Here is a 17,637-nt window from a genome sequence, read left to right as displayed (position 1 = left end):
TGAATGAGAAGTTCTACCTTTTGTAACTGTAGATACAGCTTCTTCTCTCCCAGCACATTCTTTTGTAATCAATGATACCTGATGTGTTACTGCTGCAACTGGAGTACATGGTAGGGAAGATACTTTGCAGGCGTCCTTTACCAGTGGTAGTGGAATAGGATCATTTTTCTTACATGTAGGAGAAAAACTATCCACTACCATTTTGATCTTTTGACTGAGCAGCGATTTGCCCCATTTATTTAAATGTATACCATGTGTTGTGAAGTGCTGTCTTTCAAGATCATCAATACTGAGGAAAAAAGCATTTGAAGTGGTCTTGCAGATCTTTTCATACGCCCTGTTTGCTTTTTGGATTTCTCTGTTCACACAAGAAGATTCAGTGAGGTCATGTCTGTGTGGTATGCCTACAACAATAACTTTTTGATCCTCTGTTGTACATAGCGAATCTCTTAGCGCACTGTTTTCTACTATTAGCTCATTCTTATATACATCATTTGCGCCGCCCAGTATTACAATGCATTCACTTTGTGTCACGTGATTATTGTTTTTATAGTCTTTCAAAACTTCTTTTAGGCCTGCTCCGGGTTCACAACACTTGTAACATTGAGATCCTGCTGGAAACAAAGAATTCCTGCAATTCCTCTTCCGTGACTGTCAGCAAGCAAAACTGTACGCTTACTAAAGTTTTTAGGAGTCACTTTGTTTGCAACATTGAGACAGTTACGTTTTACTGACTTATTACTTTGTAAATTTCCTGTCCGCCAATTCCGATTCGTAGTCTTGGTGTGAGTTGCTTGTTTCAACATTTTTAAGTTCACAATCCATAATAAGATGTTGAAATCGATTTCTTAACGGAACTTTTAACTCACTGGAAACAAATTTAGGTTTTGCACATTTCTTTGGTTCACTGTACTCCTGAAGTTGACCGAGTTCTTTATGTGATGGGTCAGATAGACTTTTAATAATGTTTTCCAACAACAGAGCATTTTCTCTTGTGGCTTTTTAGTTCTATCTGCAGTGATTTGAGTACTATGATTTCACGATTTGCGCGGCACATTTCACTCGCTGCCAGATGTCCGTTACACTTTGTTCCACATGTACACGAAATGTTTTCTTGATTTATTTTCGCGAAGCACTGCGAATGATACCAAATATGCAACACTGAACAAATTCTAATGCCACTTGATACGATTTTGTCGCATAACTTGCACCTTATTGACGCTCAATACTCGTAATTTATGGACCGGTTTACTACCACATCTATATGCGTCACCATCCTTCCTACCCTAAAAAAGGGTCTTTTCTGAACCCTATAACCACTGGTATTTTATCACTCATGACAGTGCATTCCCTCTTTAACTTTCTTGCTATTTTCCCATCCAGTTTACCCTTCCATGTCCTGTTGAAGTGAAGGCCATACCTAGTTTAATCCCACCTATTGAGAGAATCAACAGGAACTACACCAATGTGTGACCCCGCACTCGACATAAGCAGCCGTTCCAACTCCAAATTAACTCCCTTGACAGAAGAGTTAAAACGAGGTTGGTCATGGTGCCCCAGAGCAGATACAAACTCAACACTAGTATGCTTCAATGCTGATGCAATCCCCACCCACTATAACCATGGTGTCTTCCTTAGTGAAATCTTTGCAAAGTGATTCCATCTGATATGCAAAATATATGAGACAGGCAAGATATTCTCAGGCTTAAAGAATAATGGAATTCTTCCTATTCCAATGAATGCAGGTTCTGATAGGTGTGACTAAATTTACTAAAGTCATGACTGCAAAATACTAACACACATTATTTACAGAAGAATGAATGGAGATCAATGTGGGTTCTGGAGAAATATGGGAACCGTCAAGGAAACACTAGCTCTACAGATAACAGTGGCTGTGGTAAGACTGTAACCATCAAGGCTGTAAGAGGGGCTCCACAATTTGATTCCAGAAAATTGGTCTTCATATTGAGCCTTGTAGGCATTTTCAAAGATAGACCAAAGAAAAGTGAACTTATGTTTCTACCAGTTGTAGATTTAGAGCAAGCTGTTGACAACGTGGACCAGAATATGTTCTTTGAATTTCTGGAGGTAGCAGATATAAAACACAGGAGGTGAATGGTTATTTACAAATTGTACAGTTATGAGTCACAGAACATGGAAAAGAATGAGACAGGGTTGTAGCCTATCTTTGATGTTATTAAATCTGTAATTGAATAAGCATTAAATGGAATCAAAGGGCAAATTGGAAATGGAATTAAAATCCAGGGAGAAGAAATACAAACTTTTGAGGTTCGCTGATTAAACTGAAATTTATCAGAGATCCCAAAGGGCTTGGAAGACTAATTGGCTGGAATGGACAGGGTCTTGAAAAGTTGTTTATCTCACAATATCAACAAAAGTGAAACAGGGGCAATAAATGTAGTTGAATCAAAGCAGGCATTTCTGGCAGAATTAGATTAGGAAATGGAACACTAAAAATAGTGCTTTTTCTTTTCTAATTTCAGTGTATGTGGTCTCAACTTCTTCTGCAAAGTCATTTTTCAAGATGGCTCTCAACTTCTTCCATGAAATAATTTTCTATGATGATTCTAGACTTTGTGGAAGAGATTGAGACTATGTACACCAGAATTAGAAAAGAAAATAATAATAGATACTGTTAATATTACTGATCAAATACTATTAAGAGAATTATAATTTGTGGCTCTAGCAATCATCCACAACAGTGACATAATTCGCCGTGTGAAAGTCTATTGTCTGCTGTTACAATGAGTGAAGTTTTAAGTAGTCGTAAAGTTCACTTACTTGTAATCTTCATAGTGCTTCTTTCAGCAAGATGACACCAGGCAACTCCCTATGTGATCTGATATTGTATTGTTACCCACTTAAAATTTTCAAAGGAAGTTTGTAATGCACAGAGCAGGTAATTTTCAAGATTTGAGAGAGAGAGAGAGAGAGAGAGAGAGAGAGAAACAATGGTTCAAAAATTTGTTCTGAATGTGACATTTCCACTGAATATAAAAATCATCCTGAACCACTGCCAAAGAGTTAATGTCAGTTAATGAAATGTTCTTCAGAAAGCCATTGAATTTACATGTCATTTCACAAGATGATGAAGGTTTCTTTCTAAATATGGTGCAAGAATTGGCAGCCATCTTCAATTTTGAAACTAGTACACAAGTAAAACAGATGTCATGAGATGACTTGGTTTGTAATTCTTGGCAGTCTCCGAAATGGTGGCAAAAGCATCATGTGTGATGGCAGCATGAGGCGGAGCTGGTGCTGTGCTGTCTGCCATTGGTGCACATCAAGGAACCTCTGTTGACTACACTGGGCATGACAAAGCTCATCCACATACAGTGTCATACTTCTGTGTCTGGCAAACTTCTGCATGCTTCTGTCTCACAAAGGACATACTCTCGTGCCTCTGCCACCACTCCTGCCCCCACCAAGAAATGTCTTCATTGGTTGCTTTTCCTCCTACTTATTTACTTAGTATTTTTCAAGCATTGTGTCGTTCACAATGTAACAGCAACTTTAGTAGGTAGTTTCTGTGGTTAAAATAGAATATTACAGTCTTATTTAGTTGTAAATTTAACAGTCTAAGACTTCATGAAATAACATGAACAGGTGCTGTTTGAATCTGCCTCTCACTTTTCCCCCCATTGATATGCTTCTTGTTTGATCTTAGAGACACTCACCCTCTCTGTCTCTGTTTTCTACTAAAAGCCATGAAGGCGTCCATCTTTGTACCGTAAAAGCAATATTACACCATATCAGACAACTTAAGAGAGAAAATACGTTATACTAATATATCAGAGCCGTTACAAGTTGTTAACGGAAACATTACATATTACACGGAATAATACATTATGATTTCGCTTACACTGTGTTGCAGATAAAAATCATCTGTTGCATAGAAATACTGTTTCATAAGAACATTATGAAAGACTTTTGAATATATATTTATTTATATTTTCAATGTTCTAAGGGATCTTTCTAAAGTTTTTGGTCAAGCATCGATAGTTTTGCTTCAAATTTCACAATGATGAGTCTGGGACCACAACTGTGTCCTGGCTCAGTACGTTGCGTAGTATGAACATGTTTGAATTTTGCTCAGCGCTGAAGTTCATATAGGTATATAATGGGCAGCGTTAACGCCTTATGTACCGAAATTGTTGGCTGGAATGATTCACTCCATATTAAGTTTGCTTTCCTCCTTATTGTTATTTTCTGCAATTTCTTAAGGCACAAAACTATCCCAAAGTATGCAATTTTTGTAATCTTTGTCTTTTAGGTAACTGGTTTATGCAGACCATATAGACTTAAGGCAAGTATTCTACTTATATGTTTAATAATTCTGAAGTCACTCTACACTAGCTTGGTATTCACCTAGCTCAGACCAAGTAACCAGAAAGAAGGAAGCACAATAACGATTAAAAGGAGATGCAGATAAAGTGACAGAGATACTAGGGCAAAGAGCAAACACCAAACAAAAAAAAACTTATTCCACACTGTGAGAATGACAGGCGGATTAGGATAAAGGCACAACAGGACATTAGTTCTTACCTAATGTGAGAAGAAGACTTCAGATGAATTACATTCTACCATCAAGGAATGTGGCTAAGGTGACAGCCATGGCAGTCACAGTGTAATATTGGATCTGCAAAAAAACATGATTTATGTATTTAAATTTGGCACTGCAATACAATTGTCAGTGCTAAGAATGAATTAAGAGGTAATCTTCTACGGAGAAAGCTGCTCAATTACAATTAACTGGATGTAGATGGTAGTGTGAATGTGTAAAGTTAAACTGAAAGTATCTGCCCAACAAAGCCATGTGGCAACAGAAGCAGACAGTAGCCTGCACTATGAAGATGGTGGAGTGCGGCATTAGTAGTTTCATCACACCAGTGTGGAGTTATGTGACTGGTGGTAACTGACCCTGCTGATGTGGCTTGGTGGGTGGCATGCCTTGTGGAAAGTTGAGTAATTTTGCACAGCCACTAGTTCATATTCTCATGGTAAACAACATAGAGGGGGGAGCAACGTCTAACAAACATGCCCAGCACATGAGAAATATTTGAGGAAACAACATGGAGGGGGAGCAACGTCTAACAAACATGCCCAGAACACGAGAAATATTTGAGGAAATTAACGAAGTTTACTGATAACGAACTTGCTGGATCTAGGAAGACAGCTAATGCAGAAGAAATGAAGAAAAAGTCATCTTGTGGGAAATTCAGCAAGTAACTATTATGGGGAGATTACAGCAGCTCGAACGAGAAAATGAGAACCTGAAAGCTGAACACCTCCTTATGATGGTGTAGCAGCTAGACAGGTCAGTTCTGCAGAGGAATGAGCAAATATAACCAACAAAATTAACATAGCAATTAAAAAACAGAGCAATACTTTTTTCATAATGTTCATACAGAAATTAACTTCAATTGTCAGCCCAACGAAGGAGAAAATCTACAAAAACCAGATGCATAAAATAAAAAATACACTTATTATGGAAACAGCTTCAGAAGACAATATTATATAATTAATTAATGATGCTAAACTGCAGCAGAGTACTAATTGCAAGCTGCTGTGAAAGAGGAAACTTTGGGTTATAATCTACAATGTTCTTTCAGAGTTGGAGACACAGCAACTAAGTGGGATAGTGTACAATGAAACTTTGAAGGGAAGATTAAGAGGGATCATTTTGACTCACAAGTTATTCAAAAATTTAAGTGTAGGCCAAACGGAAGGAAAGTAGTTCATTATGTGGTGGTGGTAAAACCTGACATGAGGTAAGTTCTTCACAACAAGCAGAAGATATGTATGCTTCAACGGTATAGCTGTGAAGAACTACCCAGTAGTACTGCAGAGGTACAAGAGGGAAACAAACCAAAGACAGAACACAAACCCACAACAAATCTATGAAAGGTGTAAAGATGCACTCCATCTTGCTAGATTGGAAGAACATTCAAAACTGTTGACAGTGCTGAGCCATGTAATAAGAACCAAACACCCAAAAAGGAAAATCTATAAAGATTGCTCTACCCAATGCTGTGGATTGTATTCAATGAGTACCAAAAAACCTCTGACCCTCAACTTCTAAAGAACTTAATGTTTAAAGTTTTTCATAGAAGAATCATAGTACACACTACTGAGAAGCTCTATAAGCAGTTCACTATATCAAATGGTAGAACAGCATTTGACTCTTGGCAATGATGGCCATACTACTTTCACATACACTATCCCTAGATGGATGCAAGGTGTTTAAAAATAGTCCAGCTAAACTGTGCAGGAAACCAGGACATTATGCATAAAATTCACAAAGTAGATGAGGAAATGAAGTTTCACATACTATGCTAGACACATGCAAAATGTAAAAAAATCTGGAATGCCAACTCAGGTCATCATGCTAGGTCAAAAACCAATAACAGCCATTGTCATATTTAATAAGAGCATCTCAGATATAGAAATAGCACAATACTGTAATGAACATGTGATGTGCGTTGAGGTTCCAACCATCAGGAGACTTTTCCTTTTGTCTCACTGTATTTACAGTTCAGTGATGCCGCAGATGAGTATGTATATTAATTTGAAGATACCAGTCACTCCGGCCAAAGAAAGTCACTAATCTGTATCATGGATACAAACATTAAGTCAGTATTGTGATTAGTTCAGTGCAGGATGAATGAGGCATCACACTACATATAGTACTAATGGAATTAAATAGGAAAATGATAAACAGAAGTGGAAATCCACCTCATTTCAACTGAGGGCTGGCGAACAGTCCAATACTAAAGTCACAACAGTTAAGGAACAGATGGTCAGGTAGATTAGAACATGGAAAAAGATATCACCATGAGTGGCCACAATGTTATAACCTTTACAGCTGACTCCAGCAGAGAAGAACTCAGAGATGACAGTGCATTAAACACATTAAAGACACAATAGAACTTAAGAAAATCCAATTAGAGCCATCAGAGGAGTGTGATTCTTCAGTTTCTCCTGGCACATTAGTTAATTGAGCAGTCCACAAATGTACTGCCAGTCCATAGTGTCCAAGCCGTCATGAGGTGTGCGTCCGTACTGACCTCCTACAGATGCGGGGCCGACTTATGTCCCTTCCCCCTGCAAACAGTTCTAAGTGGTCTGTCCCCAAGAACAGGCATCAGTGCAGATGCAGAAGCGATTACGTTGGCACACTGGTTGCTGGTGTGTGAGTATAGTTACTTCATCCGCACTAGCCATCAGAATGTTATGGTTGCTGAGTGTCTTCTTAATTAAACCATGTGCTGCCTTGCTGTGATTACAGCTACAGTCCCAGTTGACGAGCCTGTCCATAGTGCATATTTCTGTGGCCACTCTAATGATGCAGTCCCAGTATTTCAAAGTTTGTGCTAAAATCATGGCATATTCATGTTCCGTTGCGTGAGTCTTGGACAAACACTACTCAGTGACCACTGGCTAGTTGGGATACATTACTTGAGTACGCCACTGGTGTACTTGCATGCAAACTGTGGCCATCCCTCTGTGCAGAGGAGTGGGGTACTAAACAAACTAATACACACACCACCTCAGATGTGAGTGTCTTCCCCAGGAAGTGGAACACCTCACCTCACAACAAAAAATAAATAAATAAATAAAAATGGTTATCTGGAAACATAGATTAGATGTGCACTGTGCCCCTCCACTACTGCAGAAATCTATGGAGATGGACAATGACATGGAGAAAGAGGCAATCACTGCCTTTTTACTGTACACTGGCATACTATCATGAAAAAGCGGCTGCATGGTGAAAAAGAGAACTGTCTTTTACCCACCCAATAAAGCATGGGTGTTATTGGTGGGTGCTAAAGGTGACCTCAATTTATGGAAGGTGGGTTTACTAGATTCCAATATGGCAAGACAAACTGTGCGCACCACTGAAGACTGATGCCGAGAACACCAGTGACAACGTATCACCTCAAGTCGGCAGTTGCAGAGCACAGTTTGCCTGAGGCTCATGTGATGGAATACAAATGTACTACAATTTTGCCATGAACTTTGAAATACTGGGGCAGCTTCATTACAGAGGCCACAGAAATATGCACCAGGGACAAACTCATAACTGCACTATGGCTATAATCTTAGAAAGTCTTTGGAACCAGCACAATATCTACATAAGAAGTGATTCAGCAAACACAGTGTTCTGGTGACTATGGCAGAAGAAGTAACTATGCCATCTACAGCAACCAGGACACCTTGCCGGATGTTGCAGGGCACAGACGCAGAGACAATTGTCTCCGCAGCCACACACCCTTGGACATGGACTGTGCAGAAAAACAGCTCACTGGGTAAGGGGCTATAAGTCAGCTACGTGCCCACAGGTCAGTAGATCAGCATACCTGATGAGGACAACTTGTACTCACTGAAATAATGTGACCATTGGATTGTATGATGCAGCAGTACATCGGAGGAGCATTTTCAGCTGTCAAGTGGACACAAAAACTCATTGTCGCAATACAAGAGCCCATGAAAGGTGTAATAACAGTCATAAGACAAATGCGCTGGAGTTCACAAGTATCATGGAATGACGGTCCCCAAAGACTGAGAACAGAAGTTAGAAGGGCAAGAAAATTCTATCAGAAAAGCCACACTGCAGAAGATTACCTTGCAGTCCGAGCAGAGACAGAGACCTTAAGGAGCAACTGAAAGACCACCTGTGGCATGCAAGAACAGAGAGCTGAAACCAATTTATGACACCGAACCTACATCTTGACCCATGGGGTATCCCATATAAACTTTTCTGTCAAAAGATAAAATCTCCAATAACGTTAGTAGTGCTAAAAGGAGCAGACAGCTATGTAACAGAAAACTAGTGGCAGTCTGCACAATTACTGATGGATATACTTTTCCCAGATTGCACTGTGGAGGATGAATTTGATGAGCACAGATAATAGCAGAACAAAACTAGGGAATCATAAGGTGTAGACAGAATAGTTTCTCCATTTTCAGAAGAGGAAATTAGGAATGAAATCCTCAAATTGAAGAGGAACAAATCACCTAGTCCTGACACCATTCCTGCTGAAGTTTGACATGCACCTAAGTTTACATTTGTGCCCACTATATGCACATTTATTGCAGGGAAGAAAGCAAATGCGATTATTTTGAAAAAAGTTTAAGACAAGGATTACCAAAGAGACCATTAGGCCTCTCCATACCAGTGCCTTAGGGAAAGTGCTGAAGAAGTTGTTATGTGGTAGACTACACAAGAAAAGAGTTCTTCCTGGAATGAATTCCCAACAATATGGATTCACAGGTGGGAATTCAACAGAAGACACTGTAAATAAGGTGATAAAAACTTACAAAAAATTCTCGGCATATATATATTGTAGCTATAAAGGTGGACATACCCCCCCCCCCCCCCCCCCTCCTTCCTCTTTTCCATGTGTGTGTGCCAGCGAAATGTGATGGGCTGGCTGTTTGCAAAAACAGGGTGAGCCAAATAGCAGCCTACAAAATTGTGACTGGCTGACCAGTTACAAAAAACCTGGCTGAGCCAGTTACTCCGTCAATAGATTAAGAATATCTTCCTAAAATTTTAGGGAATAAGTTGGACAAATTCCAAAACCTTAAAACACTAATCACATTCAACTAAATGTCACTTAAAATAGAGGGCAAATTTGCCGCTGCCTTCTGGTGTGAAAATAAAACACAGTCTGGTAAAATGTGGCCCATGGTGATCTGTAGCACAGAGACACCACACACTGGAGGGTCCTCTCACTGAAACAAGAAGCCATGTATCATAGGGCTGTGGCCTATGTGAAGAAGAGTAAGGATGACCTCAACTCAATTGTGCGGCTGGAAGGAGGCTGCCACAGCTGCATTGTAGACTTGATTTAGATTCAGCTTATTGTCTGTTACTTCCAGCCACTCTTTTTCTCATTGGTGCACGACTCTGTACCTCAATAGCAAAGTGAAAGCATGCACAGGGATGGTACACTGAACTAACTGAGGATCAAGACATGCCTCTTTTGCTGCTACGTCTGCCTTTCATTCCTCACAGTATTCCAGTGCCCTGGCATCCAGCAGACAGTTACCTCCTTCCCCAGCCTCTGAAAGCTGAGAAGGGCATCATGGATGTCCTGGACTACTTTATCAGCAGGCTACAAGTGTTGCAGAGACTTGAGGACACAGTCAGGGAGAACAACAGAGTAACCAATAGAATCCCTGTTTGGACCCAACCATGAATACAGCTACATAGCAGTGGTGATCATTTAAAACATTGGAAAATATCATATTGAAAACATAAGTGCTCAGGGAGACAGAAAAGATGAGGAACTGAGTAGGCAAGACATTTCTCATTTGCTCTGATGCTCTCAAGATTGCAGATAATTCGCCATCAAAGACAGTTAAGTCTGGAGGCAACCAAATCCTGAGGACACAGTCAGGGAAAACAACAGAGTAGCCAATAGAATCCCTGTTTGGACCCAACCATGAATACAGCTACATAACAGTGGTGATCATTTAAAACATTTGAAAATATCATATTGAAAACTTAAGTAGGAGTGCAATTCTCCTGTACAGCACTCAATCAAAAATAGCTCAGGGCCTCGGCAGTAACCAGGGTGCAGCCAGTTAAAACCCCAGATTTGAGCTTGTACATGCCTCACACCAAGGGATTTCAGCACACATTTTGCATGGATCCCAGACAGCCTCATTGACCAATGGGCATCTGGCAAAGAGGCGTTCCATAGCTGGATGAGCAATGGAACGGTATGCTGGACAAGTGGGATTAGCGAGGAGCATACACACCTGACACACCGTTAGGAGTTGCTGCCACACAGTAAGTAGTCTTAGCAGAGAGACTGTGCACCCATAGTCCAGCTGTGACCACAGAAAGGCCCTATAAAACGGGAGTGACGTATCCTATCCACTCCCCACGACCTATGGCTAAGACACTTCAACATGTTCAGTGCCTACTGAGCCCTCGCCTTCAGATCCTTTACATGTGGTAACCATGACAGTTTGGAGTAAAAATGAGGACCAGAAACCTCTCAGAATCTTTAAAAGGGAGAATGGTGTCCCACATATGCGATTCAGTTAAATTAAATATATGATGCGAATGATTAAAATAAATATACACATTGCTCTGCAGAAAATGTGAAATATGTCTTCACAGCCCTCTCTTCCAAACTCCTCACTGTAAGTTGCAACTGCTGTACCTAAAAAAAAGGCACCTTGAGAGGAAGGATAGAATGAAGATGGGGAGGCAGCCACAAAAGCCCCACTGGTGTAGTTGACTGGGAACATTAAGCCTCCAAGTAGCATCATTTGCGTTACTGATCTCAAAAAATACCCTTAGACAATGGTTTTTACTTAAGAAAGCCTGCTGGATTTCTGCCTGTAGTAGAGTCAGGTTGTCAACAGTTGATCGATATCTCCTACACCAACATTGAGAACAGCTAAGGAGTAGATGAGAAAACAGCTGACAGTGCCCTATAGGGTTCTTCCTGCACAGCTGATTACGCCAACAATCTGATAACAACTGGGACACATTCAGTCCTTTCCTGGTTTGAGGCGAGGTATCAAAATTGTCTCTCACCACGGGTCAGGAAATTGGCCTGTCAGCTGTATTGAATTAGAACTAAAATATCATATGAGGATTTCCTTTGACACCATTTGCAAGTACTGCAGCACACTGCATTGGTGACTGTGTGCTGTATCCTAAGCAGCAGACAGCACCAAATCCAGCTCCCACATGGAGAGTGGGAATTTGTAGGACTCTGAACTGGTGGACCAGAAGTCGCACCCAACCCTCTCCACAGTGAACAGTAATGATAAAACACTGGTTCATGGCTGGCAGTGGTGGCAGCCAGTGCAAAATGTTCTGCCATTGCTTGTGCTATGTCTTCATGTATTGTTTGGAAACACCCGTTTCAACAACGGAGCTTTAGATAACTGACTGCATTTACCGGAAATTTTCCTGATGGCTTCCCGTACTGTTGTAGAACAAGTGGGACATCTGATAAGAGTTCAGGAATGTTTGTCATGACCTTTCCTTGCTCTCCTTCATGACATGCTAAGCCTTCCCCAATTGAAAGGCTGCAAGGTTTCCCACTACTGGGTGGCACTTAAACCACCACAGAGCCACACACCTGACCTGGATTGCTGAACGGCACTCATCAGTCCACCAAGGGACAGGGTACCTCCAAAGAAGACCTGAGGACATCGTGATGGAGAAGTCAAAAGCATGGTGGATTAATCGTGTGATGTGGTCCACCCAGTCCTGGGCACTGTCATTACATTCAAACACATACAACTGACTGAATGGTGTGCAGTTGGCTTTGTCAATCATCCAATTTGGCTGCATCCTTCCAAGGACAGTTCCTTCCAGTAGATAAATCTGGAGTGGAAAGTGATCACTGGAGTGAAGGTCATCAGTGAATTCCTACTGAACAGAGTCCATAAAGGCTGGAGAGCAGAAAGAGAGGTTATTGGCTGAGAATGATCCGATAGCAGCACAAATATGACCTGGAATGCCTATGTTAAGGACGCACAGCTGCTGAGATGTCATGAGGCTCTCCAAAACCTGACCCCAAGTGCAAGTAGACGTTGAGCTCCACAATACATGGTGGGTTATGAAGTCTTCCAGCAGGAGAAATGATCAAGGGCAGTTGTTCTATAGGATCCATCACAGCCTCAAAGTCTATCGCATCTTGCGGAGGTAAGTACAGTGAGGAAACAGTGATCATCCGACACACATGAATTTGAACTGCAACTGCTTGTCGGTCAGTAGCCATGAGAGAGTACAGGATTGGTGTGCCTTATTGACAAACACCACACTGCCCTTGGCTCCCCCCCCCCCCCCCCCCCCCTCCAAAGCATTCTTGTGATGGAGGGTATAGACCCATAGTACAAAGGCATCAGATGCTTTAAAATGCTTCTGCTAACACAACCACAAGGAGCTTTCCTGTGCTGGAAGTTGCAGTTCCTCCGCATGTGTTCTAAACTTATATATGTTCAACTGTAGTATGGGAGCCATTTAACATGGGGTAACACTTACACACTGTCCCTCTACCACAGAGGGGAGCTTGCAATCAGTGGAGGTTCAGTCTTGTGATGATACCAGTGCCTCAGGCCAACATCAAGATCCATCAGTTCTGAAGACAAATCATCAGAAACATCAGAGTCAGTGACATCAACATCATCAGACTGCTTACTACCCGATTCCATCAGTGTTTGACATTTTGCCTTTGAGTTTTTGGCCTGTGGAGATTTCGTAGCCACAGTCACAGTAGTGGTAGTGGGAGCACTGGACGGTGGCCCTTTGGAGGGGCACGGAACTCTGCAATGTCAGCAATCATGGCCTGTTCTGATGTTCTGGGAGTAGGTATGGGCTTCAGAAAAAAAGCAGCGCCACAAATGCACTGACAAATGCAAGTACGAGTGCTGACACTAGCAACCTCCATTTGTGCAGTTGAAAGTTCCATTTGTGTAGCTGCACGTTTTCTGAACTGGGTGTTTAAGAACCGAAGCAAAGGAGGCAGAGGCAGTGGACATGGGGTGGCTGCATGGCCATATAGATCTTACCGTATGGGATGTGCTTTATTATTTTAATGTTCTGTATCCTCCTTTGCTCAAGGAAGCCACTGCAGCCCTTAATCCAGATAGGGTTATCCCGAGAGCTCTACACACTTAGGAGAAGATGAATGATTCATCATGATTGGCCTTACCACATTTGCCCAAAGCAACTTCTCTCTGGAGGTTCTTTACTACTTGAGAACTAGAAGTTTCTACCAACAGCATCTTACTGCACAGTTGCTTGACATATTTTAAGTTGTAGTAATGCCCTCTTAAACGTTTTTGAATATAGAAAAGTGAATTTGTTTCAAAACTACCCTCTTTCCTTTTATCTATTAAAAATACATTATGATTAGCAGCATGGTTCCTGTTACTAGAAACAAATATATTTTAATCAATTTCTGAGACAGGAGGACTGGTTACACATGCCCTCTTGTTGGATTGGGTGGTGATACCTACCAGCAGTACACCTACTCTGCTGGGAACTGAAGAATTTGATTTCGAGGGTTCCATCTCGATCCCATAAGTAGCTAGGAAAATATGAGTACACTCAGACAGAGCCCTATTTGGCTGAGATGCACCAGTTTCTTCAGAGGTCGCCCACCAGTCACTGTTCCACTTCAACAGACATGCACCTCGTTGCCTTTTGATCTGGTTGATCAAGCCAAGATCCCCATTCCTCGAGGCACACAATGTTCCATCGCCGAACCGCATAATGGTTGCTGAAACATGCCCACACCTTATGGTGACAAAGGACTTTAGCAGTCCTCTGCTCAGGAACCCTGGGGTTGCCAAGCCTGCACCAGCACAAATGCTGAGTCCCTGAGCATCATAAACTGTTTTAAGAAGTATTGTCGAAACAGAAAAGCAACTCTGACATGACCACGGGAGAGACAACAGAAATTTCAAAAGGTTGCCCACCAGGGATTCATAAGTGGTCCTGTCTTCTGGGATTGTGTATTTGACCCTCAACTATGAATTAGTAGAAAGGCCGTCTACACAGTTGTTGTTTAATTGCTGGAGTACTCACTTCAGAAAAATATTCAAGTAACCCAGATTTATCTTATGGTTCCTGTTGTATTACATTATGCTATGCAGTACACCAAAACTGTGTGCCGGACCAAGACTCGAACTCGGGACCTTTGCCTTCTGCGGGCAAGTGCTCTACCATGTGAGCTACCCAAGCACAACTCATGCCCCATCCTCACAGCTTTACTTCTGCCAGTACCTCGTCTCCTACCTTCCAAACTTTACAGAAGCTCTCCTGCGAACCTGAGGTCCCAAGTTTGAGTCTCGGTCCGGCGCACAGTTTTAATCTGCCAGGAAGTTTCACACTCCTCTGCAGAGTGAAAATCTCATTCTATGCATTACATCCATTCACAGTTTGCATGGTGGCCTGAGGATGACACCAGTGAAGTTCTGAAAATGGTAACTTTAAGAAAAATAAAGAAGAACTGATTGAAAATATGGCTGTTTGATTTTTGTTCCACATGCTGTTTGTTCAGCCCGCTAGTCCACGGTGGATCCAATAAAGCTGCAGGATAACAAAGTGGTCCTAGGAGTAGTGGTACACGTGAACAACCTGATGAGCCTTGTAAAGGGAAGCTCCAGAAGTAATCTGGAAGAAGGATGGGACATAGTCCTTCAACATCTACAACGATGGCACTATGGAGTTAAATTATGTGTTGCACATGAAAAGACCATGTACATAATGTTAAAAGGGAATCTTTTAAGAGACTCAATCACGATATTATGGAACAAGTGTAAAATGAGAAATCTGTCACTAGATGCCTAGGTACCTTCTTGGGCAAGCGACAAAATTATAATAAACATGTTGAAGAAATGAGCACGAGAGACAGGAAAATGATGAACAGAATTATTAGTTTAGCCATTTATGATTATAAGCTATCAGTGCAAACAATAATGTCTCATAATGCCGTTATAACTGCAATCATGGTAGTACTGTACATGTGCTTGGTCTCTCACATTTCTGCTCACAACACCAGCACTAGGGATTAACAACTGCAAAACAGAATACTTTTTCGTTTGGCAGGAGCTTTTGGTAGTGTATCAGTTGAAGTATTGCAGTTAATACTTGGAAATAACTATTTGATCTCCAGATATGAAAAAAGCCGTGATATATTGGCTGCAGAAAGACTAACATTATGAAGGGCTGAATTTAATAGGAATACTGCCCACAAAAGAGCAGGAAAATTTACGGTATGATTCCTGAATGGCGAGCACACCTATGGTTTTCTCCAAAATATAAAAAATAATGAGGATCTCAATCCCTCCAGAGGCCTGACACTTCGTGATGCCTCATGGGCCCTGCACCACATACCACCATCGGATTGGTCAGAGAAAAATCTCTGATTGTCCCTGTGGTGAAGAAGCCATGCCATACTATCTGCTGATACTGACTGGCAACAACTGAATTGACACAGACAACTGAATGTCAAGGAGATACTATGTTCAGAGACAGAATGGCAGATCCTGGGCAATATTGCCAACAATATTTCAAGAAAGGCTTCTGTAGCACATTACCTTATCAACCAGCACTTGTCTACTGCACTTTGGGAGGTTGTTACAGAAGATCGAGGAGGAAAACAAGTGATGAAATCTGAAATGAAAAGCTGGTGGCAGACAAACAGCTAACAGCACACGTACTGCAATTGTAACAACTACACCAGAGCAGAAACACAGCTGTGCCATTTCTCACCACCCAAGGGATTAGAACCAAGGTGACATGGGCTGGTATGTTTCTGCACACCTTACCAGCAACAACAATGCTGCCTTGGAACACGGGAGTCATCCCCTGCAACAAGGAAGCTGACATGACACACATCAAAAGAGGTACATGCAACGACAATGCCCTTCACAGTACCCAAGGTACCAGCAGGCTCTAGCTATGAAAAAAATGGTGTGATGCAGTGCAATGTGGAACATGGCAGACAAAAAATCGTTTTATTATTGAAACTTCCTGGCAGATTAAAACTGTGTGCCCGACCGAGACTCGAACTCGGGACCTTTGCCTTTCGCGGGCAAGTGCTCTACCAACTGAGCTACCGAAGCACGACTCACGTCCGGTACTCACAGCTTTACTTCTGCCAGTATCCGTCTCCTACCTTCCAAACTTTACAGAAGCTCTTCTGCGAAACTTGCAGAACTAGCACTCCTGAAAGAAAGGATATTGCGGAGACATGGCTTAGCCACAGCCTGGGGGATGTTTCCAGAATGAGATTTTCACTCTGCAGCGGAGTGTGCGCTGTTATGAAACTTCCTGGCAGATTAAAACTGTGTGCCCGACCGAGACTCGAACTCGGGACCTTTGCCTTTCGCGGGCAAGTGCTCTACCAACTGAGCTACCGAAGCACGACTCACGTCCGGTACTCACAGCTTTACTTCTGCCAGTATCCGTCTCCTACCTTCCAAACTTTACAGAAGCTCTTCTGCGAAACTTGCAGAACTAGCACTCCTGAAAGAAAGGATATTGCGGAGACATGGCTTAGCCACAGCCTGGGGGATGTTTCCAGAATGAGATTTTCACTCTGCAGCGGAGTGTGCGCTGTTATGAAACTTCCTGGCAGATTAAAACTGTGTGCCCGACCGAGACTCGAACTCGGGACCTTTGCCTTTCGCGGGCTAGTGCTCTACCAACTGAGCTACTGAAGCACGACTCACGTCCGGTACTCACAGCTTTACTTCTGCCAGTATCCGTCTCCTACCTTCCAAACTTTACAGAAGCTCTTCTGCGAAACTTGCAGAACTAGCACTCCTGAAAGAAAGGATATTGCGGAGACATGGCTTAGCCACAGCCTGGGGGATGTTTCCAGAATGAGATTTTCACTCTGCAGCGGAGTGTGCGCTGTTATGAAACTTCCTGGCAGATTAAAACTGTGTGCCCGACCGAGACTCGAACTCGGGACCTTTGCCTTTCGCGGGCAAGTGCTCTACCAACTGAGCTACCGAAGCACGACTCACGTCCGGTACTCACAGCTTTACTTCTGCCAGTATCCGTCTCCTACCTTCCAAACTTTACAGAAGCTCTTCTGCGAAACTTGCAGAACTAGCACTCCT

This window comes from Schistocerca gregaria, chromosome 1, assembly GCF_023897955.1.
Source record: "Schistocerca gregaria isolate iqSchGreg1 chromosome 1, iqSchGreg1.2, whole genome shotgun sequence".
Lineage (NCBI taxonomy): Eukaryota > Metazoa > Arthropoda > Insecta > Orthoptera > Acrididae > Schistocerca > Schistocerca gregaria.
Note: the sequence above shows the minus strand (reverse complement) of the source record.